This window comes from Macrotis lagotis, chromosome 3 (assembly GCF_037893015.1).
Source record: "Macrotis lagotis isolate mMagLag1 chromosome 3, bilby.v1.9.chrom.fasta, whole genome shotgun sequence".
Taxonomy (NCBI): Eukaryota; Metazoa; Chordata; class Mammalia; order Peramelemorphia; family Peramelidae; genus Macrotis; species Macrotis lagotis.
Window position 1 is genome coordinate 49,539,112 of NC_133660.1, and position 27,597 is coordinate 49,566,708.

The window sequence follows — 27,597 nt, forward strand, 5'->3', positions numbered from 1 at the left end:
TACATTCACATTACTATTTTGCTAATAGATGCTAGCCTTCCTTATGTCTGAAAATCATTGACAACATCAAGGAAGTGGCAGGTTTATGTATTGAATATAGTAAAATATCTCATCTAATGAACAGTATGGTTCAAAATTCAATTTGAGATAGTGTCAATATATTGGATTGACAGATATACAGCTATAGAAAAGCATTTGAGTCATTCTCCAAAAAGATTCTAAATTTCAATATTGGCTGGGTTAATTATTATACCTCTGTATAAAATCAAACCTTCTAATTTCCTATCTAGGATTCTAAGTTTCTTATGCACTGCATCCAAATAATTTTCTCTCTTGTAGAAACATAAAAAGAATGGGAAACTAGGTGGTACTGTGGATAGAGGGCAGTCATGGATTCAAGAAAACTCATTTTTCCTGAGTTCAAATCTGACCTCAGACACTTACTAGCTGTGTGACCCTGGGCAAGTCACTTAACCCTATTTGCTTCATCGGTAAAATGAGCTGAAGAAAGAAATGGAAAAAAAACACTCCTGCATCTTTGCCAAGAAAACTCCAAAAGGAGTCACATGAAGAGTCTGAAATGACTGAATAACAATGAGAAAGAAACATATAGACTAAGTAGGTTTTAATTGCATTTTAGTGCAAGATATACATGTTCAACTATATTCTAAATTAAAGTTTCTGAATATGATGGTGGCAGCTAGGTGGTATAGTGATTAGAGCACTGGCCTTGGAGTCAGGATGACGGGAGTTTGAATATAGTCTCAGACATTTGATACTAACTAGTTGTGTGACCTTGGGCAAGTCACTTAATCCTGATTGTCTCAAATCCAAAGCCATCTTCAGTCATCCTGATTCATATCTGGCTACTGGATCCAAAAGGGTCTGGAGCATTAAGTGAAGCTGGTGACTTAGCACAGTACCCCCTCACTCAAATCCAATTCATATGCTTTTCAGAGTATCCTCTTCCTTGTTGTTGTTATGGTCTTCGAGAACAAAGGACAAACATCGTCACCACCTAAATATGTTTCATGAAGGTAAGACTTTTTCATAGATTTCCTTAAAAAGGATATTAGTTTAGCTGCAAGGAATCTCATCTTAAAAATGAGGAAACAAGGACCCAGGGAGGTGGAATAATTTTCCTAAGAAATTTCCAAATACTTGGCAGAGATAGGATTTGAATCTAGATTGTTTTATCAATATACAATATATTAATATACGATCAAAATAAATCTCTATTATTCTGATCCTAAACTTTTCCAAAAGTATATTAACTGTTTAACTATCCAATTCATTTCCTAAGAAAGCATATCTTGTTACCCCTTCCTACTCAAAAAACTTCAGTAGTTCTCTATTGCCATCAGGATTTACCCTGCTTTTCTCAATGGCTTCTTGATCATCATATTGGAAACAAAAATCAAGAAAAATTTCCCCAAAAGTCTACATTCTGAAAAAGGGTAAAGATAATTATTCCCATCTCTATTAGATCAGAAAACAAGCATTTATTAAAGACCTACTATGTTTCAGGCACTAACTATGCTAAAGACATATATTAGCTCATTTGGCAAGATTGTAGGCTTAAAGAAATACTGTATTCTAGAGAAGGCAAATACAAAATAAAGAGTGGTTAGAAACCAGTCTGTGTATATAGACATAATTTAAATGAATTGTAAACTGCTAACTATATATTTTTTCTGTATACTAATTGGTATAGTCATAATTGTAGCAAGAAGTTAAGTTTCATTTCAATTAAGGCCACTGTTGTTTTTTTTATTTGTTTGTTTTGTTTTTGCAAGGCTATGTATGGGTTAAGTGACTTGTCCAAAGGCACATAACTAGTAAGTATCTAGTGAGGGTAGATTTGAACTCAGGTCCTCCTGACTCCAGGACCCAAGCTCTATCCCCTGCGACCCAGCTGCCCCTAAAGCTACTGTTTTAAGCCTAAAATAGTATAGGTTACACATGCTGATCTGAAGTACCCAGTTTTAATTAAAATTCATCACAGAGATTCAGACCACTGTTCGGATGTAAAAGAATTTTAAAAATCTAATGTTAAGTCATGCTAGTCACACTCGAATTGTGTCTAAACATTTAGCCTGATTCAATCAAAAAAACCTTTTCCATCATTTAGTAAAGCAGCTAAGAGTACTGAATTTTTGACTAGAGACTGCCTGTAAAACTAATTTTATCCAGAACATCCTGTACGTGGCTATAACATAAATGTGCCATACGTATATTACCTCTAAATAGGTACCCACAAGACTTAATGAATTCTTAAGTTTGTTCCTTCCTTTCATATGAGTTTGTATTATAATACACATGTATACATACATAAACATATGTGTGTATGCATTTATGTTTGTGTGTAGATGGATAGATATATGGATAGAGGGACCCAGTCTTAATTATTATGGAGTATATTTAAGTTGTCAATAGGGACTGATAGGGAATTCCCAGATAAAAAAACTCTAAATTCAAGTCAGCACCTTCTCTTTAGTTCTCTGTTTTAAGAGTTTGTGGAGGATTGAGAAGTTAAATGACCTCTCCAGGGACACATAGGTGTTATGTAATACATCAAGATATGGCCTTGAACTCAGGTCTTTCCTGGCTCAATGCTCTCTAACCTACTATAAAAAAAAGGTACCATTAGCTTTCAAAAGGAAGAAAATGACATACATCAAAAAAATACATATCTCTATTATTCCAATCCTAAACTTTTCCAAAAGGACATTAACTGTTTAACTATCCAATTGATTTCCTAAGAAAGTATATCCTGTTACCCCTTCCTACTCAAAAAACTTCAGTAGTTCTCTATCGCCATCAGGAGCAAATACAAAATACTGTATTTGGCATTCAAAGCCCTTCAAAATCTAGGTTCCTCCTTTCCAGTTTTCTTATACCTTACTTCCTTACATTTCATCTTCTATCCAGTGACACTAGCGCCCCCCCCCCCCCCTGGGCTGTTGCACAAACAAGACCCTCCATTTCTCCTCTCTGGGCTTTCTCTCTATGGGACCCTCTGCCTACTAAGACCACTCAGGCTTCCTTTCAGTGCCAACTAAAATTCCCATTGTAATAAGGAGCTTTCTCCTACTACTCTAAATTCTAGGTCTTCTCCTCTGTTAAATTTAGATAGCTATATGATAAATAGATATATAAAACTTGCTTTGTATGTATTTGTATGTTGTCTTCTCCATTAGATTGTAAGCTTCTGGGCAGGGACTGTCTTTTGCTTTTTTTTTTTTTGTAGTCCCAATGAAAAGTATAGTGGCTGGCACACAGTGAGCACTTAATAGAGAATGAGGAATGGGCTTAGTAACCTAAAAAAAAAAAAAGTAATACCTTTGAAAGTTTTTTCCCCTCTGATTTATTATCAAAAATTTAGTAACCTAACCCCACTTCTCTGGAGTTCTTTGACATCCTCAAATGAACTTAAGAGGAATAAAGGGTCAAATAATGTTTTGGGTGTGTAAAATATAAAAAGGAAATCAGATCAAAATGTTAAAATAGCAAATAGCAAATTAAAGGATCCCAGGTAAAATATAATATGCTTCTTTTGCCCATTTAAAGGTATGCTATTAGTATTTTGTGTCTACCAAGGAATAAGTCATATAAAAAAAGGAAATGGTAACAACAATTTAAGAATTGTTAACTGCTTTAAACAAAAGATGAACCACTTTCCATTACCTTCCAGAAGACTATGTCCTGCTTTACAAACAAGTTCAGAGGCAATTTGTAAGCGTTTTCTGGATGTCCTAAGATAGAACCATACTTTCATAGTAATTTTTTCAAAGTGTGTTTCACTTGTCTTTGACTTAGCAAGACCTAAATTTGAATCCTTCTTCACCTTACTAAGCTGAAAGACCCTGAGAAAAATCACTTTTTCCAGTCCGTTTCCTCACCAGTAAAGTGAGGTTTGTTGTGAGAATCAAATTTGTTAATATATTAAAAATGTTTTACAAACTTTCAGACACTGCATATTAATACTTAATAATAGTAACAATTATCTGTCTACTCAGATCACAGTGATAACTGTCACCTAACTCTCATGGATAACAAGTCTTAAAGCTCTTCCTACCTGACCACACTAAAAAGTATCAAAATCGCTAAGGGAAAAAAACCAAGGCTTGGCTTGCTGTTTGGAGCTTAAACAATCCTGAGGCTGACCTTTAATTAAATTAACAGTTAACTGATGTCCCTCACTTCGCCCCATTAGTTTACAAATCTGGAAGTCATTAAAAGCCACAAAGGAGCAAAGATTCATTCCTTCCCATAAGGTAAGACACTCTTTAAAAAGTGCTCTCTTTCTTTCCTTCACCTGGGACTTAAACTCACCAACACATTTCTCCTGGGAGCGGCTCAGCTCAGCTCCAGAGTTGTAAGGACAGGACTGATTAACACCAGAGTTAAAGAATCTCCCACACTTGGCGAGTTACAACCAGCCACACCTTCTGAGTTTTTTTCCATCAAAAGGACTATATGGGATGAAACTTAAAAGCACTTTCCTACCACCTTCCTCAATTGTGAAAAGCCTTGCTCCCCCAGGAATACAGGGGATCCCTTACACATGCGAGCATCCATGCCACGGGTGGAGATGGCAGGTCCCCAAGTCGCCTGTTCTCGGGGTGCGCAGTAACAGGTGTGTGGCCCCATCAGCATCCCCTCCGGCGCCTCCTCCTCCTGCCACAGGTCTCGGACCCCGCGCCAGCCCTCCCTCGTGGGCACGCCCGGGCCTCCTTCCCTCTCTCCCGTCGCACGCGGGCTTTTTGATAGCCTTTAATAGCCTTCTCTCCTACTTCCCGTGAGCTCCTGAGCGTATAAAAATGGGCTTATCGGTAATGACGGCGAAGAAAACGCCCCAGAACGGCCCTGGAGTTTTATTCTCTCGGGAGTTTCCCCAGCCCCGGAGGGGGCGGGCCGGCTCCCTGGCCTACTCAGCCCCGGTCGCTCGGGCCGTCGGGTCGTGCCCTTGAACCTGGCCGGGAGGCGCCGGCGGAGACCTCCCCCCCCCGACCCCTCACGCGTCCCACCTGGGCCCTACAGGCCGCGCGCCCCGTCTCACCTGGCCCGCCGGGTCGCCCCCGCCTCGGTAACCCCGGCCCGAAACGCCAGGAGCCCGCTCTCCTGCTCGAGCGTCAGGCGCCGCCTCCGGGCCGGCGGGGTCTCCGCTCGGGGTGGCCGGTCGTTGGGCCGCGGGTGGCCGGCTGCGCCGCTGCCCGGAGCCGGCGAGGCTGGGCGCGGACTTGGCCGCTGGCTGGGCCGGCCCGGCCCCCTCCCGCGGCGGGGCTGCAGCTCCGGGGCGCGGCGGCTCCGGGGCGCGGCGGCTCCGCGCTCAGCTCCGCATCCCACGGGCGCCGGCTTCACGCGGCCGCGGCCTCAGCGCCCGCCCGGCTCATGGACTCGGCCCCGCAGCCGCCCCGCACGCCGCGCCGACGGACGGGCAGTCAGGCCGGCGGGAGGAGGAGGACAGAGGAGGTGCGCCGGCACTGGCGGGCTGCCTCGCGCCCCCTCAGGGAGCAGCTCTGGGACTCGATCCCCCGATCGTTCCCGGCCCAGAACCTTGGGACAGTCGCGTAGCCCCGCCCCCAACCCCCCGCAGGGCGGGCCCTGCCCCCGCCCCCCCGCGGAAAGACCCCCGCCCGCTGCCTCCGCCCCCCCCCCCCCCCGCCACCTGCCGCTCCTCCCGCCCCTTACAGAAAGTTTCCAGAAGGGACCCGAGGAAAGAAAAGGAGTCCCGGGGCTCTGACCTTGACCCGACTGGCCCAGACTTCGCGGGGCGCGGCTGGCGCAAGCAAACCGCCTCCGGAGCGAGGGCCGCCCTGGGCCAGGCTTCTCGGAGATCGGCCGCCGTTGGGCTAGGCTGCGCGGCCGCCTTCTTACAAAGTTGAATTTTGAAGCTTCGGGCCTTTTGCGGTTTGTTTTTGTTGCGTGCCGAGTGGGCATCCCTGGCAGGCGGCGGCGGCCCGGGCCCCGGCTGGCATGTCCCCGACCAGCCAGAGCCCTCAGCAAGCCCCCAAGACACACACAGGCCGACTCGCCCTTCGGTACCGTTTGTCCTCTCCAGCCAAGGCCAGGGCTGGGTTGGAGCAAAACTAATTCAGGGCAGTTTAAGAGGAGAAAGAAAGAAGACTTGGAATGAATTCCGGACCTTCTTCAGAACAAGTGGATAAAATAACCCCTGGCAATAATTGTATTACTTTGCGGTTAAGACGACTGAGCGTCATTGTTGTATTATAGCTGCTGCCTTTGTGTTTTCAACAATGGAGAGAACTGGATTTCGGAAGATGTAGTCACTCTTCACTAGTGGGAAGTATTTTTAAAGTAAGGTTGGGGACCTCGGCACCTTTCCCACCATGACCCTGGGCAAGTCGGCCCCAGTTCCCTCATGTGTAAAATGGCAGTGCTAGCACTAGCTACCATCGCCCAGGATTGTAATGGGGACCCAGATGGATTCATTTTCGCAAAGAATTTTTTACAAACCTTATGACTGTTTCTAAGAACCAAGCAAATGTTGCCTAAATACGTGTTCTGCAAGTTATCTTGGGGATTACAAGCCCCAAGTCACTCTAGCTAAGAATGAATATAAATATCAATTGTTTCTGTTTTGGTCTGAAATCCTGAGGATCTTGCTCTTTCAGATTGGTTTTTTTTTTTTTTGGTGAGAGGGAGGGAATAACTAAAAGAGACTCACCTATGCCTTATTTCTTTCTTACCTGACCTTTATCACTGAATGAGCTTTGCCTCAATCAAACTGAGAGCTGTTTAAGACCTTATCTTAACATCCTAAGTCATCTCTAGTACTTGTGATCTATATCTGGCCCCTTGGATCCCTTTGACTCCTGAGGAGAAAGTGAGACTGGTGTCTTTGCACAGTGCTCCCTCACTTAAATCCAAATCACTTTTATGTCATGGCATCACCTCATTGTGATCCTCTTGTGTAAAAAAAAAAAAAAAGGACAAAACAACAATAAATGCAAATAAAATGACAGCCCTCATCCTCAAAGAGTCTACTGAGAGAAGATGGTAAACAAAAGAAAGAGATGGAAGGTATATTAGCAAAAGTTCGTTAGAGCAATCTGGTAGATGGGATATAAAAATGATGAAGTAAATATTTTAGAGTTCAAGTGGAGTGTTGAATTCAGAGTGCAATTACCCAGAGTTATGGGGGACAGAGTTTATTACAGCTCTACAAGTGTAATAACTAATAAGGTTTTGAAGAACAGGGTAAAACTTTTAAAAGGGAAAGTCAAGAAAGAGGAGAAGGTGAGAGACTGGAGAAGCTTAAGGTGGGATACATTCTGAGCAAGTGTGGTTTAGATGATCTTGTCACAAATAGTCAGGGATAGTTTGCTCATTATTTTGATACCATTGCTATCTCAACATAATTTGTGTGCCTCAGTGGATCAGATGATTCTGTTCCACATCTGGGCCATGACAACTTTGACATAAGGCATGGGGATGTTTACTGGACATAAGAGTATATAGTATGGAAAAGATTGCTGCCCAGATACAGAGTACATGAGATATTCGCTGTCAGCACAAAGAAAGACACAAAACAAGTTTTCCCAGAAATGTTAGAAAAACATAGCATTACAGTACGGAAAAGTACAAGTTTAGCTATTTGCTTTCTGCTCAATATTTTCGCTTTATTATTCCCCCCCCCCAAAAAAAAGTTCAAGCTCAAATTCCCATTAAGTAGCTTGTGACATTTCTCTAGGATGATGGATTAATTAATGATCCATCAGACATCTATACTTGAATTCAAACCTCAAAACAAAATCAGTTTTAATCCCAGGGGCTTTTACTCCATTGACAAATTTCACCAATCACAGTTTAAGGTTAAATAGAGTGATTTCCCCTGCTCCCTTCATGGAGTTATTGTAATAACTGAAGTTTACTAACATACAGAAGAGATTTCATTTCTATATTACACATGAACTTGCATATCTTACAACAAGTCAAGTTCATTGTTTAAGAATTCCATAACCCAAACTTACTTGTTCATTTCTCAGAGCTGTTGACTTTGTGGCAGATATTTTCAGGAATCTGTCAAGTTTACAAAATAAAGGGAGTCAATGGACCCCAGACAAGGGATTGGACTTTTTGCCTCCAACTACCCCACAGTGGCTGTGCTCTTTGACATTCCCCCTCTTTGTCCCCACAAAGTAATCAATTACAAATTTCAGGTTTTAACATTTAACAATAACCTCAAATAACTTACTTGAAAGTTTTCATAAGTATTAGTCATATAATTGTAGATTAATTTCTTCATTGGGCAAAGATAGAAGAATCCATTTTTCTAAATGGCACTTACATTGGTAGGGCTGATGAAATAATATAGCTGGTTTTGAAACAATTTTTCCACAGATTTTGTATCTTTCAGCACATGCTTTAAAGTTGTATAAGGGTTTACCAATTTGCTCAAGCAGAAACTCTCCTCTCCCTCTATGAATTCATCTTTCTGCTCATAATTGAAACATTTACTTCATCAAAAGGTAGTTGGTCTGAGTCCCTTCCTTAATAAAAGTTGTAGAGTTTATATCCCCAAATCATAAGGTGTTATATAAATGTTATTAATACTGTTGTTTTATATATTAGAGACTTAACAGTGTTTTAAAAACAATGGTTCAAGTACTAAATTTCATAATTCTGTTGTGAGAACATTTCCAACTTTAAAAAAAATTTCATTAAAAAGAATGTAAAAGTTTGTAACCAACATCAATGATTCCCTGTGACTCTGAAGTAGGTCACTTAATTTCTGTGTCCCCCAGGAAACTGCATTTGTAGAGGGTGTTTCCTCACTAGGAATTTTCAAAATCACAAGTCTAAATCAAAAATGATTGTTGTTAAGGAAGGTTTAACTTTATCTTTAAAGCCATCATCCTTATAGATTTGATTATATAATCTTTTAAATATTTTTGAGCTTCACCTCCAAACTCATTGATCTTTAAATGTGGATTCTAGAACTGGATAATTCAAGAGTATTGTTCAACTTAAGACTTGAGTATGATGGGAAAATTTCAGTTCAACAATACTGTCAACTCTTGACAGTATTGTTCGTCAACAATTGACAGACAAAACTTTGAGTGAGGTTCTAAACTGAATATTGGAGAAACAAAATAAAAAATAAGAATCCCTGTCATCAAAGAGATGCACTTTTCCCTATGAGTGAAAGAAATATATGACCAAAGAAAACTGAACCTATTAGAGAAGATGAGGTGGGGAGTGGGGAATGTATCCAGAACAAGAAACAATTCATATAAAAGACCAACTCTGACCCAGAAGAAATTTCAGGGACGCAAAAAGGACTATTTAAGAACTACTGTGGAAAGCAGAAGTCAGAAAGGAAAGAGGAGACATAGGGAGGACAGGCAGATGGGAGGGGCTGAACCCCAAGGAATGAGCAGCAAGTCAGAGAAAGGGAAGGGGCTGGAGTTAGAAATAATTAGAAATAATTTCCAACTAACTGCTGGGCTGATGAGGACAGACTTCTATAAGGATGCCACACATATAGTCCACACATGTAGTTTGTTCTCGGTAGGATATACTGGGAAAAGTTGGAGGAGATGTTTGAGGCAATTCCCATCTTTAGTGGATTTGCTTCTCAGAAGGGACTGAGGCATTTCTCACCACCTATCTAGATACCAATTTCTATGGGAAAGACCCTAGTGATAGTTTTGAGAAAGGTAGGATATTTACATTACAGTCTCTTTATGTTTCACAATTATTTATTTAGCTAACAATGAGATGGAAATCAAAATCCAACAAATATGTCCAGTGTGCACAGCAATATTTTTCCCACCCATAGGACATGTTAGGAGTGCACAGATAATATGTTTCTTAATATTTTTTCAGAGAGTTAGTGAAGAGAGGAAGGAGAAAAGGGCCTGAGAAAGCCCCATAGAGTCTCACACCAAGAAGGAATGATGTGGATGAGAATCTAACAAAACGAGATTGAGGAGTGGTTAGAGGAATAGGAGAAAAACTAGGGGAGAAAAAAGGTCCCAAAACCAAGGAAGAGAGGGATTTCCTTCCTTCTTTTCTTTTCCTACTTTACTTTTCCCTCTGCTTGATGCAAGCTATCTCAGGCAATCTCTCTCTCTCTCTCTCTCTCTCTCTTTTTGCAAGGCAATGGGGTTAAGTGACTTGCTAATTAGTGTCTGAGGTTGAATTTGAACTCAGGTCCTCCTGATTCCAGGGTCTAGGCTCTATCCACTGTGCCACCTAGCTGCCCCTCATACTCTTTCTTGAAACTCCCATGATCTGATCATGTGGCTGGAAAAATATGACCCCCAGCTCCATGTGACTACATCTATGTTGATCTAAACTTTCTCTTCTTCCTCCCCTCCCCTTCTCTTTTGCTCTCCTGAACTCCCTGCTATTTCTCTCTCCCCTCTTTCCTCCAAGTTTCTTCTCTTTTTTTAACTTGATTATTCTTTTCCCTTGCTTGTCCTGCTTCCTTTTCCACTTGCTAGAGACAAGCTCTCTTTTTCACTTCTCTCATCTAAGCTTCTTCTCTTTAACAATATGGCCCTAACTCCATGTGTCTGGATCTATATTAATTTCCCTTTCCTTCTCTTTCTCTTCTCCTTAGCTCTTCTCTTTTCCCTTTTTAAATCTACTTTTTTTCCCCCAGCTTGTAACTACCAATATGGCCCCAGTCCCCAGATCCGATTGAGTCTAAATCCAGTCACATCAGTGGCTGCTTCCCTTCCTTTTCTCTTTTTCCCTTAAGCACTTTAGCCTCAACTTTTGTTATTCAGCCTGTCCTTTAAGGTGCTTGTTATCTTGCTGCCTCTCCAGAGAGGCTAACCAGTGAACTGTTTTTAATCACTTGTGAATTTTATGTAGTAATATGTGAACTTTGCAGTAACCTGTGAATTAAAACCTAACATTTCCTACCTCTAGGGTCAGATGGTCTATCTGTGAGTTTTTCAATTAGAAGGAACCATCTTCCTCTGAGATCACTCCATTTTCCATCATCAGTTTCATGTATCAAAAGAGGCAGAATTAATAAAAAGTCATTGAATTTGCCCACTAAGATCATTGGTAATGACCCTCCTCCTTTACTTCTCCCCCTTCCTATTTCAATAAAGTAAGTTGAGTTTTTTCCTCTAACCTACTTCATACTGGAAAACCTGTCTACATTTTTATCCATCCTGTTTCCCTTTATTCCTAAATTGGAAGAAGAGGATCTTCTCTTCATAAACCAAATCCTTTCTCTGTGTCATTAATTCCTTCTACACCTCCTTGCTTCCTAAGTTCACTCTACCAATTGCCCCCTCTCTACCTACTTCATATTCCAGTTCTCTAAACATTTACTGTTTAGATCATCTTAGAAAAATGTCTATCATTAGGAAACCACCTTAACCTACCATCCTCTTCTCTTACCTCTTTCCTTCCACTGCCAAACTTTGAGAAATATACTTTTTATGCACCCATCCCCCCCCCATCTCAATTTCTGGCACTTTGATTTCTTTTTTTTTTAAAGAAAGATTTTATTTATTTTGAGTTTTATAATTTTTCCCCTATTCTTGTTCCCCACCCCCACCCCCCTCAGAAGGCAGTCTGTTAGTCTTTACATTGTTTCCATGGTATACATTGATCTAAATTGAATGTGATGAGAGAGAAATCATGTCCTTAAGGAAGAAAAATAAAGTATAAGAGATAGCAAAATTATATAGTAAGATAATTTTTTTTTCTAAATTGAAGGTAATAGTCTTTGGTCTTTGTTCAAACTCCACAATTCTTTATCTGGATACAGATGGTATTCTCCAGCACAGATAGCCCAAAATTGTCCCTGATTGTTGCACTAATGAAACGAGCGAGTCCATCAAGTTTGATCATCACCACCATGTTGCTCTTACGTTGTACAATGTTTTTCTGGTTCTGCTCATCTCACTCAGCACTGGTTCATGCAAATCCTTCCAGGCTTCCCTGAATTTCCATCCCTCCTGGTTTTTAAAAGAACAATAGTATTCCATGACATACATATACCACAGTTTGTTCAGCCATTCTCCTTGAAGGACATTCACTTAATTTTCAATTCTTTGCCACCAGAAACAAGGCTGCTATGAATATTTTTGTACAAATGATGTTTTTACCCTTTTTCATAATCTCTTTGAGGTATAGACCCAGTGATGGTATTGTTGGATCAGAGAGTATGCACATTTTTGTTGCCCTTTGGGCATAATTCTAAATTGGCACTTTGCTTTCTGATCTGATCCCCACAAGAGCTCTTGATTTATGTTCCAGTGATAGAAAAAATCCCTGCTGAGAAAGAAGGAAAAGGAAAAATTTTGTAGGCTTGAGAGAAGTCACGAATCAATATTTAGTAGATTGTAAGATTCTTGAAGGCAAGAATCATTTCATTTTTATCTTTGTATATCCAGGGTCTTCTAGTACAGAAGATGGCATATGGGTATTTTCATAGATTGAGTAAGAGAAGTTGTATGTCAGTTTTGTTTCAATGATTACTATGATTATTAACAAAGTGTTAGCATTATTGTTCAGAAAGTTCAGTAAAGTTCATTTCTTGAGCAAGATATAACAAAATAATAGATTTGCTAGAGTAAAAGTTAATTTTCTAAGTCATTCCATTTCCATTTTAAAGAGAGAGCAGTTGCATCCAAGTTTTGCTCCTGGGGGGGGCATTATCCTCAGAACATTGTGAAAAAATTTGTGAAAAAGAGTATTCTTTTTCTTCTAATTTGATAGAAAGCACAGTTGAGTAGTAAGAGCACTGGACAAGGAATCAGGTACAGGTAACCTTGGGCAATTGAGTGACCTTGGGAAAATCACTTATTCTACCTTAACTTCAGGTTCTTCAGTGATGGGATTGGAAAAATAATTTCTTAATTTCCCTCTACCTCTAATTCTTTCTCCATTCAGATGTTAAATAAGTCTAAAGGTTTTTGAATGTAATATGGCCCTACTCATCATAGCTAGGAAGTAACCCTGTTTATTCAGATCATCAGGGCACAATCTATGTGAAATCCTACCAAGATCAGAAGAAGGAATTTAAGTTCAGCGTCAGGAATGGTCTCTTCTAAGGACTCAGCCAAACTAAATTCTTAAAGGCTCATCATATTGGATGTAAAAAGGTTGTAATGTTCAACTTTGTTAAGTCATGAAAATCATTTAATTGGGTGATCGTGAAGGCAGTGATTATCCATGCCAACAAAATTGCTGAGCATTCAATAGTTAAAATGCTGTGCTGTGCTTTTTCAGTTCATTGGGCATTTCTCTATCTCACAATTCCCAAGAATTAGCCTAGAGAGATATTAATGTGGAGTCCATGAACTTTCTTTGAAAACAAATTATTTTGAGAACTTTATTTTCCATATATATATATATATATATATATATATATATATATATATATATATATATGGCTTCTTGTGTATTCTATTTTATGCATTAAAAAACAAAAACTTTCGGCAGCTACATGGCACAGTGGATAAAGCACCGGCCCTGTAATCAGGAGTACCTGAGTTCAAATCCGATCTCAGACATTTAATAATTACCTAGCTGTGTGGTCTTGGGCAAGCAACCTTAAAAGAAAATTCTTGAGAAGTTTCAGAGGTTTCACCAGATGAAAAGGGCTCCAAGACAAAAACAAAAACAATTAAGAACTCCTTGCTCTAAAGATTATTTTCTTTTGTTTTCAATACAATTCATAATAGCTGCTAATGTGATAATGTCTATTTCCTACATACTTTTTTTTAGGTTTTTGCAAGACAAACAGGGTTAAGTGGCTTGCCCAAGGCCACACAGCTAGGTAATTATTAAATGTCTGAGATCGGATTTGAAACCAGGTACTCCTGACTCCAGGGCCGGTGCTTTATCCACTACACCACCTAGCCGCCCCGCTCCTATATACTTTTTAAGAAAAACCTATCTTTAACTTGCTTTCTTTAACTTGATTTCTTGTTTGTCCTTTGTGTCACTTTTATTTTTCCTTTCTTTTGAAAATTATCTTTATTTTATGAAATATTTCCCAATTACATGTAAATCTTTTTTTTGCATGTAATTGAAGTTTGAGTTCTCTCTCCTTCTTTTCCCCTCTTGAGAAGGCAAGCAGTTTGATATTGATTATGGACATGAAGTCGAACAAAACAGATTTCCCTATTAGCCATATTGCAAAAAACCACTTGGCAGAGGATGGCTGTAATCTATCAACCCTTGTGTTATAGACCTGACATACAAACACGGTTGCTAGGTATTGGTGTTGCAGATTTAAGACTGAGAGTTCTTGAATGGTGAAAGAATTCACATGCGATATTTGGATTTTAAAACTGTTTAGGATTTATTATACAAACCTGCAAGTTACAGATTAAAATGTTTTCTCCTCCTGGAGAAGCAGCAAGCACTTGAGCACAGGCTAGGCAAAGTTAGAGAGAGACAGAGAGAGAGACATAAAGACAGAGAGAAATAGAGACAAAAACAGAGACAGTCTGGGAGAGGTAACTAAACAGAGACTCCCTGAGGGAGTCTGCACATCCCAAGGGGATTCCAGACCAGGCTTTGTTCCCCTCTCCTCCTTTTTATTTAGGCTATCATGATCTGTTTTTAAAAATTTTATTATTTTTTATTGATTTTTACTTTTCCAAATACATGTTATGAAAGTTGTTTTTCAACATTCATCCATATGACTATGCAATATTTCTAAGTAACAAAATTTCCACCCACTCTCCCTTCTCACTTACCTCCCCTCATCCGTGAATGGTGAGGTAGATATTATACTTACACATTTGTGTTAAACATGTTTACAGGATAGCCATTTTTGGAATTAGAATTAAGGGAAAGAAATACGTGAGGTTTTTTTTTTTTAAGTGTATGTAGTGTTCCTCAGATTTTGAAAGATTTTTGTTTTGTTTTGTTTTGTTTTTCTTCTTCTGGATGGGAATAGTATTATTCCTAGCTGGCCTAAATTAAGTTGTCCTAGCTCTCTGAACTGCTGAAAGGAGCTGCTTCCATCAGGGTTGTTCATCTCACAATGTTGTTGTTGATGTGTACATTGTAGTCTTGGCTCTGCTTCCTTTGCTCAGCATCAGATCTCGTAAGTCATTTCATGCTTCTCTAGAATCTAACCATTTATGGTTTCTTTTGGAACAATGATGTTCATGTACCATATCTTGTTTAACCATTCCCCAACTGATGAACATCCTCTCACAATTTCCAATTCTTTACCACTACAAAAAAGAGCTGTTCAGAATATTTTGGAACATGTAGTAGTTTTCTCATTTTTTATTATTTCTTCTGGATGTAAGTCTAATATTGGAATTCCTAGGTCAAAGGGAATGATTATTTTTATTGCTCTTTGGGCATAGTTCCATATTGCTCTCCAGAATGATCAGTTTACAACTCCACCAGCAATGCATTAATATCCCAATCCTGTCACAACCTCTCCAGCATTAATCATTTCCCTTTTTGTCATCTTAGTCAGTCTCAAAGTTGTTTTAATTTGCATTTCTCTTATCAATAATGGTTTGGAGCATTTTTTCATATTATTATATATAGTTACACACACACACACACACACACACACATATATATATATATATATATATAGAGAGAGAGAGAGAGAGAGAGAGAGAGAAAGATTATATATAGTTTTAATTACTTCACTTAAAAACTTTCTAGTCATATCTTTTGGCCATTTATCAATTTTGGCCATTTATCAATTGGGGAATGTCATGCAACCTTATAAATTTGATACAGTTCTTATATTTTAGAAATGAGACCTTTATCAGAACCCCCCATTTGTGAAGATTGTTTCCCAGCTTTCTGTTTTCCTTCTAATTTTTGCAGCATTGATTTTATTATTGCAAAACCTTTTTAATTTAATATAGTCAAAATAATTAATTTTTCAGTTTATAATGTACTCTATTTCTTGTTTGGTCATAAATTTGTCCCTTTATGTCTAAATCTTGTACCCATTTTGACCTTATTTTGGTATAGGGTATGAGATGTAGGTCTATGCCTAATTTTTGCCATACTATTTTTCATTTTTCTCAACAATTTTTGTCAAATAGTGAGTTCTCCCAGAAGCTAATATCTTTGTGTTTGTCAAACAGTAGATTACTGTAGTCACTTATTATTGTTTCTTTAGAACCTATCCTAATACACTGCTCCATTACTCTATTTCTTAACTAATACCAGGCAGTTTTGATGACATATAGATCTGGTAGAGCTAGGCCACCTTCCTTTACATTTATTTCGTCAGTTCCCTTGCTGTTCTTTACCTTTTGTTGCTCCAGATGAATTTTGTTACTATTTTTCCTAGCTCAGTAAAATAATGATTTGGTAGTTTGATTGGATAGCTCTGAAGCTATTTAATTTGGGTAGAATTATCATTTTTATTATATAAACTCAACCTAACCATGAGTAATTGACATTTTTCCAATTATTTAGATCTGACTTTAGTTAGGTGAGAAAAACTTTATAATTGTGTTCATACAGTTTCTGAGTTTGTCTTGGGAGGTTGATTTCCCAATTATTTAATGTTGTCTATGTCTACTTTAAATGGAGTTTCTCTTTCTTTCTCTTGCTCTTGGGCTTTGTTATTCATATATAGAAATACTAATGGTTTATGTGGGGTTATTTTATATCCTGCTACTTTGCTGAATTTGTTAATTGTTCAAGTTTTTTAAGATGATTTTCTCGGGTTCTTTAAATATACCAACATATCATCTGCAAAGAGTGAAACTTTGCTTCCTCATTTCCAATTCTGATTCTTTCCATATCTTTTCTTATTGCTAGAGCTAACATTTCTATAACTATATTGAATAGTAATGGCAATAATGGACATCCTTGTTTCACCACTGATCTTATTGGAAATACTCTGATTTTATCCACATTACATATAATATTTGTTGATGGTTTTAGATAGATACTACTTATTTTAAGGAAAACTCCATTTATTCTTAAAATTTCTAGTGGTTTTATAGGAATGGATGTTGTATTTTATCAAATACTTTTTCAGCATCTATTGAGATACTTATATGATTCCTGTTGGTTTTGCTGTTAATATGTTTAATTATATAGAATATATTCTAATATTGAACCATCCCTGCTTACCTGGTATAAATCCTACCTGATCATGGTGTATTATACTTTATTTAAGATTTTTGCATCAGTGTTCATTAAGGAGTTTGATATTTAATTTTCTTTGTCTGTTTTGTTCCTGGTTTAGGTATCAGCACCATGTTGGTGTCATAAAAGGAATCTGGTCAGGTCAGGCTTATATAGTCTTGTCTATTCTCTGGGTACAGAAGAGTCAGGTTCCTCTACAGGACTGAAACCAGGTAGAATGTTGGAAGTTGGGTGATGGGAATGAGGAATAAGGAGATGGTAGAATTTACATTTAATTATGGAACAATAAGAGTCAATTTACATTACAGTATAAAGGATTACAAAATCTGTTTCCAATTACAAATCTCCTATGTTCATAACTCTCTGCATCATGTTCTTATGCTCATTATTCCCTGATTAACACTATACCCCTCTATTAGGGAAATTAGGTTATGCAATGACTAGAGTACCAGCCCTAGAGTCAGGAGGATCTGTGTTCAAATTTGGCTTCAAACATTTGACAGTAATAGCTGTGTGACCTTGGACAATTACCTTACATCCAGGGCCATCTCCAATAATCCTTTTTCATGTCTGATCACTGAACTCATATGTCTCCAGAGGAGGAGAAAGTAAGGCAGGTGTCTCAGCACAGAATCTGCTCACTCAAATCCAATTCACTTGCTTGTCATGACATTATTTCTCTGATGTCATAGTCTTCTTTGAGAACAAAGGATAAGCCACCTCATGTTGCAAAAACACAAACAAAATAAAACAATAATGTTTAAAGATATATTTTAATCTGTATTCAGAGTTCATCAGTTCTCTGTAGAAATAGATAGTATTTTTTATTATGAATCATTTAGTCTTTAGTCATTGTTTTGGTCAGAGTAGCCAAATCTTTCACTATTTCATCCTTGCAGGATTACTGTTACCATAAACACTATTCTGTTCTACTTACTTCACTTTGCATGAATTCATTTCTTCCAAAAAACCTTCCAAGGTTTTTTTTTTTCTGAAACTATCTAGCTCAATATTTCTTATAGCACAATAGTACTTAATCACAATCATATACCAGATTTTTCAGCCATTGTCCAATTGATGGACATTCCCTCAGTTTTCAATTCTTTGCCACACAAAAAGAGCTATTATAAATATTTTTGACCAGATATGTCCTTTCCCCCCTTTTCTTTGATTTCTTTAGGATACAGACTTAGTAGTGGTGTTTCTGAGTCTCAGGGTCTATGCTATTTTATAGCCCTTTGGGAATATTTCAGTTGTTCTTCAGAATGATTGGATTATTTTCACAACTCTAACAACAGTGCATTAAGTGTCTCAATTTTCACACTTCTCCAGTTTTTGTCATTTTCCTTTTCTGTCATGTTAGCCAATCTGCTAGGTGTGAGTTGATATCTCAGAGTGGTTTTAATTTGTATTTCTTAGTAATGTATTTTGAAGCATTTAGAGTATTTTTTGTGTGTCTGTCACTATTTTCTAACTCACTTGAAGAATGAATATGACATTTACTTTATATATAGAAGAGAGCATTAGAATCATTCTCAAATTTTTCCTGAACTAATAAATTGATAACATTTTATCACAGAATTTAATAAAACTAGTATAAACAGAGGCTCATAGATTTACAGATGGAAGGGACATTAGAGGTCATCTACATAATTCCCCTCATTTTAAACAAATGAAAAAACTAGTATTCAGAGTGGTTGTGATTTCTCCAAAGTAACAACGCAGGTAGTAAGTTTCTGGGGTGAGATTTGAACTCTGGTCATTTGATTCTAGAACCAGTGTCCTTTCCATTATCTTTCAACATTTGTTTAGGTTTGTGTAGCTATTCTTGATAATCTGACCAAGGTTCAGCGATAGTAAAATTTTTACTTGTCTGAAAATTTTAAAACTGCTCTTTGTTTGGCTAAAGATATTTTCTCCTTTGTATTTTTTTCTTTCAGTAAAATCACTTTGTAAATCTTGTTGTTTGGCATTCCATACATACCCTTGATCCATGAACAGTCAATTTTCTTGTATTTTTCTGATATTCGTGATCAAGTCTTTTCAAAAAAATTAGCATCTGTAATTAAAAATATTTTGTTGGTTTCTCACTAAATTCCTAGAGAAATTCAAGAACAAACATGGAATTCAATCAAGGCTATCACCTGAGAGATCACTGGAACTTTGGACTTGGTCATCTTTGATAAAAAGGATGTCAACTATGATCAGTTCACAATAAGCACATTATGCCAGGCCTTGAGGATGCATAGAAAGACCTGTCCCTGCTCTCAAATAGCTTACATCAACCAGAGGGATGCCAAATGTTAACAGATATAAATCATACATATTCAAAATAAATAGAAAATAATGGAGGGAGGTGTGGCTAACTAGATAATTCAGGAAACTTCTTGAGGGATATATAATCCATGAACTGAAATTTAGAACCTATAATTTTCAAGACTCAGAGGTAGGGTGAGGGAAAGCTTTCCAGGAGTGGCATAAATGGACAATAACAAATATAGAAGTTTGTCTGGAATTTTGAGTGTGTGAAGGGGAAACTGGAAAGTAGGCTAAGATCAATCTGAAAGGGTTTTTAAATATCAAATAGGACAATTTGTATTTTATCCTGGGAGCAATAGTGAGCCACTGAAACCATGAAAAGGGGAATGACATGATAAGATCTATGCTTTAGTAATATCAATTGGATGTTGGATTGAAGAAATGTGAAATGTATGCCCCAAGAGATGGCTTTCTGAACTCTATACAGGCAAATCAATACAAGCTCTCTTTGCTTCTTTTTGGATATAAAGATGTCTAGTCCGTCTGTGGACAAATAAGACACCTTAGGCAACCAAATTAACAATTATTTATTAAATGCTTTCAAAATGGCTAACTATGGGTATAAAGGGAAAAACAATCCCTCTCCTCAAGGAGATATTATTTAATGAGAAAAGTAACATGCAAAATCTATGTACCAGATAAATTGGGGATTGTTTCAGAAGACTTTTCAGTACTGGAATGAATCTGGAAAGGATTCTTGCAGAAAGTGGGATTTGAACTGAGCCGGGAACAGACTGTGAAAAGGCACAGAGTTGGGAAACAAATATGAGGAACAAATAGTCCAGTGTTGCTACAATATATGGAAAGTAGAGGTTGAATAAAATTTAAGAACACAAGAAAGGTTTTAACAAGATTTGACTATGAAAGAATCCAAATGCCAAACAGATCATTTTGCATTTGATCTTCAAAACAAATTAAAAATCCAGTTTTAATTGTTGTAATACCAACAGCTAATATTTCCCCCCTCAAATGAGCTTTTTATCTTAGAGAACTATATAAATTATAGTTACTATTATTTTCTATTTTATAATTTACAATTGTCTTCATATATATATTAACTCAATCCTCACAAGAAACATCTGCAATTTTCTCCATTCTCCATCTAGATGAGGAAATTGAGGCTAAAAGGTTAAATAGCTTGCCCAGGGTCATACAGCTGGTAAGTATCTGAAATTGAACTCAGGTCTTGCTTTCTCAAGTCTAACACTTTTAGAGAGAGGTTTCTGATGCATCTGATTGGTATTTCACCTCTTATGTCCTAGTTTGTAGGACATCAAGTATTGGCTAACAAGATTTATTCAAACTCAATATAGGATTGGAAATTTCTGTTATTGAAGATCCAGTAAGGCATATCCAAATATGAAGAGAAGGGAACATCCATCTATCTACCTGCCTGTCTGCCTGTCTGTCTATGTCTGTCAAGAAACTCAATGAGACAACAAAGCAAGAGGTTTTCTTCAGAATACCAAAGCTAAAAAAATTAAAGAAAAGTTTTTGAAGACATGCCATGTGAGCTAGACTTGCAGGATCAGTGGAATATGGAGTTCTTTGAAAATTAAGAAATCTTTTTTCAGTAACTGAACAGTAAAAGGCTTAAACTCTGAAAGTCTGCTTGGTAGCATGAAAAAATAATAAGTCTGGGGGTCTCTGAGTCATGACTTTATTTCTATTTCGAGGATAATTGAGGAGTTAATTCACTTGAAGACTCCTTCCCCTGATAAATAAGAAATAGAGATTCAAAAAAATTTCTGACACACTACAAAATTACTGAAAATAAGGGACAAGCTTGACCCCAAATAAGAAAAATTGTTGTGAATGAGAATTCAGTGTCTCCAAATGGAGATTGAAAGTTGGTGAAAAGTGAATGAATTCACATAATCCCTGGGATTTAAAACTGCATGAAATTTATTATAGAGGGGCTGGTCCCAATGCACTTCTGTAGTAGGTTGTTGTACAAAGGGTGGCATTTGGGAAGTGCTAGCACCTGGCTCAGGTATTCTCCAATGGGCAAGCTACCTTCCCGTCCCAAGGTGCGTGACTTAGAAGTCTAATATGTCATTTCCTGTCATGCCAGCATCAATGGGCAAGATCAGGTAGCTGGAAGCCAGAAACTGGGGGAAGGGGGGAGTTATAGGAGTGGTGAACAATCCAAGGCCACTCCCATCCTGGAATGGAGTCACTTTGAACAGAATTCCTCAGATAGGTTACAACATCTTCCCTGCATCAATATGAGGAGATACCTTCTATCCCAATTTCTTTGCAGAGTTTGGAGTATGGTATGTAGTGGTGGAGCATTCACTGTATATATTATCAGAGATTTTTTCTACATATTGATTGATTTCACTGATTTTTTTCTTATTTTGCTTTTTTATTCAAAAATTATTTTCTTATAAAAGATATGAAGAAATTTTAAGATGTGAAAGTTTAAAAATGTTTTGAAGTTGTCTAGTTTGGGGTTCAAATTGTGACAAATTCACAAAAGCACAGGTTCTGACCCAGGTTAGAGACAAAAAGGTTTAAGTAATTCTATGATTAGTAGAAGCTAAAGGAGAGAGGAGATAGAGGAAGTAAAGGCAATGGAAATGCTAATCCCCTGAGGGGTTGAGTTTCTGGATACTTAGCAAGAGGAAAAGAAGACAGTGTAGGAACAGCTTCAAGATACTTGCAAAAGAACTGGGAACAACAATATCCATTAGTAAAGGTCCGGGGGTTTATAATAGAACAGTGTACATAGTAGGAGCTGGGGGAAAGTGTTTGAGGCAATTCCCATCATCTCAATGGATTTACATCTCGGAAGGGGCTGAGCTAATTCCCTTTATATCTTGGTACCTATTTTACTGTGGGGATTAGCCCCTGGGTTGAGTTTGGGATTGAGGTGCTAGATAATAATGGGATGCAAATCAAATGCCCAGGATATGTCCAGCAAGCACAATAATATTTCTTCTAATATTTCCTCTTCATCAGATGGATTTCTGGGAGAAAGTTTATAAAAACAAAAGATGTAAAGAAAAAATTAAAAATAGACAAAAACTATCAGGAAAACTTCCCTAAGGATAAACATTCCTGAACCTTGACTAGTCAAGGTTTCTTCCCCAGAAGAAAATTCCAGGAAGCATTTATTAAGTACCCATTGTATTCCAAGGCTTGAACACACAGTCCATGACTGGACTGCAATCTAAGTCTTTCTAGCCTGGCAGATGTGCCATAGTTTGTGTTCCACTGGTATAGCATCCGGGAACATGGGCAAACTTTCATATCATTGGCTTTTTTCCCTTAGAAAAGAACTTAAATGAAAGAAAATGTATTTAAATAGAATATATATATATATATACACATACATATGTATATAATGTGCTTATCATATATACACAATCCACATCTATAGATATCTCTAATTTATAATATACAAACATATATATGAATATGTAATATGAAATTTAAAAAACAAAATTAATAACAGCATTTTCTTCATGCCAAGTTTTCACAAAACTGTACCATTAATAAATTTAGGATCAGGGTAGCTAGATGGCACAGTGGATAGAGCACAGGCCCTGGAGTCAGGAGGACCTGAATACAAATCGGTATTCAGACAATAATTACCTAGCTTCATAACTTTGGACAAGTCACTTTAACTTCATTGCCTTGCCAAAAAAAAAAAAAACACGAAAATAAATTTAGGAATTTTATATTATTGGGTAGCACTTTCTCCCTTCAGTCAGAATGAATCTATTTTGGCCAGAAACCCTGAGGGTCTCCTCTTTCCAGACAGATTTATTTTTTTGACCAGGTAAAAGAGACCATTTTTTGCTTATTCTTTTTCTTACCTGGTCTAATCACTGAATATTGCCTCAGTCAAACTGAGACCTGCTTAAGAGTTAGCTTTGAAAGGACAAGGTCACCCACTATATGCAGAACCATCTTCAGTCTTCCTGATCCATCTCTGGCTCATGGCTCCAGTGTAGAAAGTGAAAGTGGTAACTTTGCACAGTTGTTCTTCAGTTAAATCCAATTAACTTGCATGGCATCATATACCTAATGTCATGAGCATCCTTAAGAAGGAAGGACAAACAAGAAGAAAGAGAATCTCCCAGCCTTCACCTTAATTTCTAAGTATCTCTCCATTATACTCTCCCCTGAAATAATTCAAAATCTACACCTTCTAAAATCCCTCTGTTATTTTATCCCCTAATCCTCTTATTTCATTCTAAATTTAGAAGACTTTTATATCCTTTTAGATCTATCTATCTATCTCCATTTTTAACCCATTCTTTTTTTTTTTTGCAAGGCAAATGGGGTTAAGTGGCTTGCCCAAGGCCACACAACTAGGTAATTATTAAGTGTCTGAGACTAGATTTGAACCCAGGTACTCCTGACTTTAAGGCCGGTGCTTTATCCACTATGACACCTAGCCGCCCCTATTTTTAACCGATTCTTGATGAGAGTAAAGTTCCAGCACTACCCACCCTTCTCCCCATTTGCTTTTTCTATGAGACTTCTTTCTTGCCTCATTTGAATAAGATCTTACTGTTTTTATCTCTTCCTACACAGTTTTGATTTTTCAGAATCACTTCAACATACATAGCCCAAGCTTTTCTTTGAAACCATTCAAATAATGATGTCATAAGAGTACTGATAACACTTTCACCCATAAGAATTAAACAGATTGACCTTATGGAGTACCTTAAAATTGGTCTTTAATGATTACCTTATATTTCTCCTGGATCTTATAGGTTGAATTTAAGCTCTTCTATTTTTGTCACATATACCTAAAAGTCAGTTCCTTGAAATGTCCGTTTTTTAAAATTCAGGATTATGCTCAATTTTTCTAGCTAAATTATCCATGATTGTAATTCCAATTATTTGACTTTATGAAGTATAGTATTCTAAGACCTTCAGCATAGTAACTACTACGAAATCCTTATTGTAACTCCATGATATTTAAATTGGTTTTTTTTCTTATTGATTACATTATTTTTTCCTTAAGGAGCTTTGGAATATTCCTGTAAGTTTGGGGGGTTTTTTTGGAATCTCTTTCAGATGGTGATTGGTAGATTTTTTTTTTCTATTTCTGTTTTGCTTCCTTGTTCTAGAATTTCAGGGCAATTTTCCTTGTTAATATTATATCCAGAATCTCTTTTTTTGAAAAACAAACCCCCAGAACAAATAAACATGCAAAAAAGATCCTTTTCTTGATTATAACTTGATTATGACTTCCAACTGTTCTTTTACTGTTGCTTTTTGAACTGTTTTCCAGATCACCCCCCCCCCCCGGAAATGTTTCACATTCTCTTATTTTTTCCCTTTTTTTGATTTAAAAAAAAAAATATTCCTTGGTATCTTCTAATGTTAGCTAGTTTTCAAAGAATTATTTTCTTCCTTATTTTTGATTCTCTATTCCAAATTGACTTTCTTTTCATGATTTTCTTGGATTCCTCTTATTTCTTTTCTAAATTTTCCATGATCTCTCTCTTATATGATTTTTTAAAATCCTTTTTTGAGTTTTTCCAAGAACTCCTTTTGGCCTTCATTATTTGACATTTCTCATTGAAAAAAAAATGTGATTAAATTTAACTCTGTTATCTTCCTCTGAAAATGAACCCAGAATTCCTTTATCCCCATTAGTAGCTATCTGTGTTTGGATTCTTTCTCCTTTGCTTACTCATTTTTATCTTTATTTTGTTTTGTTTTCTTTTTAGCAGCTGTAATTGCAATCAAGTTCTAGTTCCAAGGAGTGGGAATGATGCCTTAAACCTCAGGTCTTCTTACTGTTATTTCCTAAGTTCTGTTCCAGGGACTTCTCTCTGCCCATAGACCATGGTCAGGTTCGCCAGCAATGCTGTCCTGCTAATGATCTTGCTCCCTCTGGTCCCTCTAGTAGCTACAAACTTCAGCTGTCCTCTCTTCCCTGGTTGAAACTAGGGACTCTGTCAGAAAGATTTCCACCCCTCTGCTACTGTACTCATTGGCTCCTTCAATGGTGGAAGGCTCTTCAATCATTTACTCAGCCTTCCAACACTCATATTGTCTGTTAAGTGAAAATTCCTGAGACTGAAACTCAGCTACCCCCACGATTTGTTTGTTGCTTCAGTTCAGTCAGCCTGGAGTTATTTGTACTTCACTTCAGGCAAACCTTCACCCAGGAGGTTGAGTCTTTCTTGAGGTCCTCTCTAGGTGTCTACCTTACTCTGACTCCTGTTATTTTTAAAATATGATTTTAATTTCAAGTGATAGTTTAAACCATAGTAGATATGAAATTGCCAGGTGAGAAAAATCACAATAAAGGAAGTTAAATGATTCATTGTGTAAATTGAAATGAAATTTAAATTTTTTTGTATATTTTATACATTTACTTGTTTATTTGTGTACTTATATATTTTATTTTAATCTGTACTGGTGATTTAATCTAAACATGGAGCTTCAGAACAAAAAAAACCACTCTACTACTGCAAAATAGCAATGGTCTATTATTTAGTTGTTAGTACTACTTGGTAAATGCACATAATATAAAAATGTAAATAATATGAATTTCAGTCTGTAGCCCTTAGCTCTCCTTATTTAGAAAGAGAAAAATGAATCAATGTTCCACTTTCTGAGGGAAAGCATTAGTTTGAGAACTTTGGAAAGATATTCTTATTTCTTTTTTCAAAAAAAAGCTATGCAGTTACAGACTCTATTTTGGGACCAACTTCCGGGATGGAAAAGGAAAAAAAGACTTACATATTAGATAAAATTGATTGCTGATTGCCCCCCCCTAGAGGCAATGAGGAATTTTTCCGAGACTGGGGGTTCTTTCTTGGTTGAAGATTTCATCTAGCTTCCATCTAAAGAATTCATTCACTCTTGTGCATTTTCTGGTAAAGATAAAAATCTGTAGAATTTCTCTATTTTTTTTGTTTGTTTGTTTATCTGTTTGGAAAAGTGACTGTGAGGAATATAGGGTGTTGGTCTTCACAGGGTGTGGAGGGGAGCCCTTAGGGAATCCATTACAATGGGGGAATGGCCCAGCCAATCACAAGGCTGGAAGAGTTTTCCTAATCCCATTCCAGGGATGGCAAACCCCAAACCCCTTCTCAACCTGTCAAGAGTGACCTAGAGGTCTTGACCTAATGCAACTGAGTTTGCAAAATTATGTAATTGAATATTAACCCACACACCCCCTGTGAAAATTGGGGTTCATTAGCATATAATGCATCGTAATAATGTGGGGGGGATCATATTTGGGGCATGTCTCAGAATGGATGGACCTCTTAGATTGTAACTCAAACTCTGAGAGCCTATGAACATACAAAAGGGTGCAGAAAGAGTTTCTGAAGACCATAAATTCCCTGAGGTTCCAAGACCAACTCGTGCCTCATGCCTAGGTTAGGTACCCATTACCTTGTAAGGTGTATCTTGCAAGATTCGTGAATAAAATGTACAATTTTCTCTCACTCTAGCAGGTTTTTCTTTTCATTCATTTTTTTTCATTCATTTTTAACAGTGACCTTTATTCATTGGTTGTTATGGTCTTTTATATAACTCTAGTGATTCAATAATGCATTTGAGATAGTTTCCTCCTTTAAGGAATAATGACTATGGCAGTGACTCAAAGCCCAAAATCATGCCTCTAGATCAACAATATTAAGGAGTAAGGTTAAGATATAATTCTAATCTGTTGCTTTCTTCTCACTCATCTTGGAATGGCTAGCTGCATATCTCTTCCTGCACCCCTTCAATGCATGAATCAAAGTCTCCATTTTAAAGGACTGAGCAAGACTTTATTCTATCTTTACATGCTTTCTCACAATAATTTAGATAACCCATCTGGAATATACATTTACCTTCATGGTCAGCCCACTCTTAAACATGGTTAGAGGTTTGTTTTTTTGTTATTTGATTTTTTTTAAATCAGAAAAGATATTGATAGGAGGCTTTGTAATACTGTGGAAAATGCAATTACTTGGATTTATAAGGTCCAAGTTTAACTATCTTTTCTGTTTGACCCAGAGCAAACCCTTTGTCTAATAAGACACTCAGTTTCCTCATTTAAAAGATGAGGGAGCTGGACTAAATAACTTTCAAAACTAAATTCTTTTATTTTATTTCTTTTATTTTACAAATGAAAAAGCAGGTTTAGGGAGATAGAAGATATTTACCCAACTAATTAGTAGCAGAACCTGAAAGAACACTTCTGGTGCAGGG

The 27,597-nt window shown here is 37.4% G+C and overlaps 1 protein-coding gene and 1 long non-coding RNA gene across 5 annotated transcripts in view; one reads left to right on the forward strand and one right to left on the reverse strand.

The window, feature by feature from the left end:
- Positions 1-5,523, reverse strand: part of UGT8 (UDP glycosyltransferase 8) — a 119,582-nt gene extending 114,059 nt beyond the window's left edge. For all 3 annotated transcript variants that reach the window (XM_074228622.1, XM_074228619.1, XM_074228618.1), the window contains exon 1: positions 5,063-5,523. The gene's annotated coding sequence lies outside the window, so the exon portion shown is untranslated. The remainder of the gene's footprint in view (positions 1-5,062) is intronic.
- Positions 1-27,597, forward strand: part of LOC141517542 (uncharacterized) — a 74,467-nt gene that overhangs the window by 29,270 nt on the left and 17,600 nt on the right. For both annotated transcript variants that reach the window (XR_012476900.1, XR_012476901.1), the window contains one exon: positions 958-1,037. This is a non-coding gene — a long non-coding RNA (uncharacterized LOC141517542). The remainder of the gene's footprint in view (positions 1-957; positions 1,038-27,597) is intronic.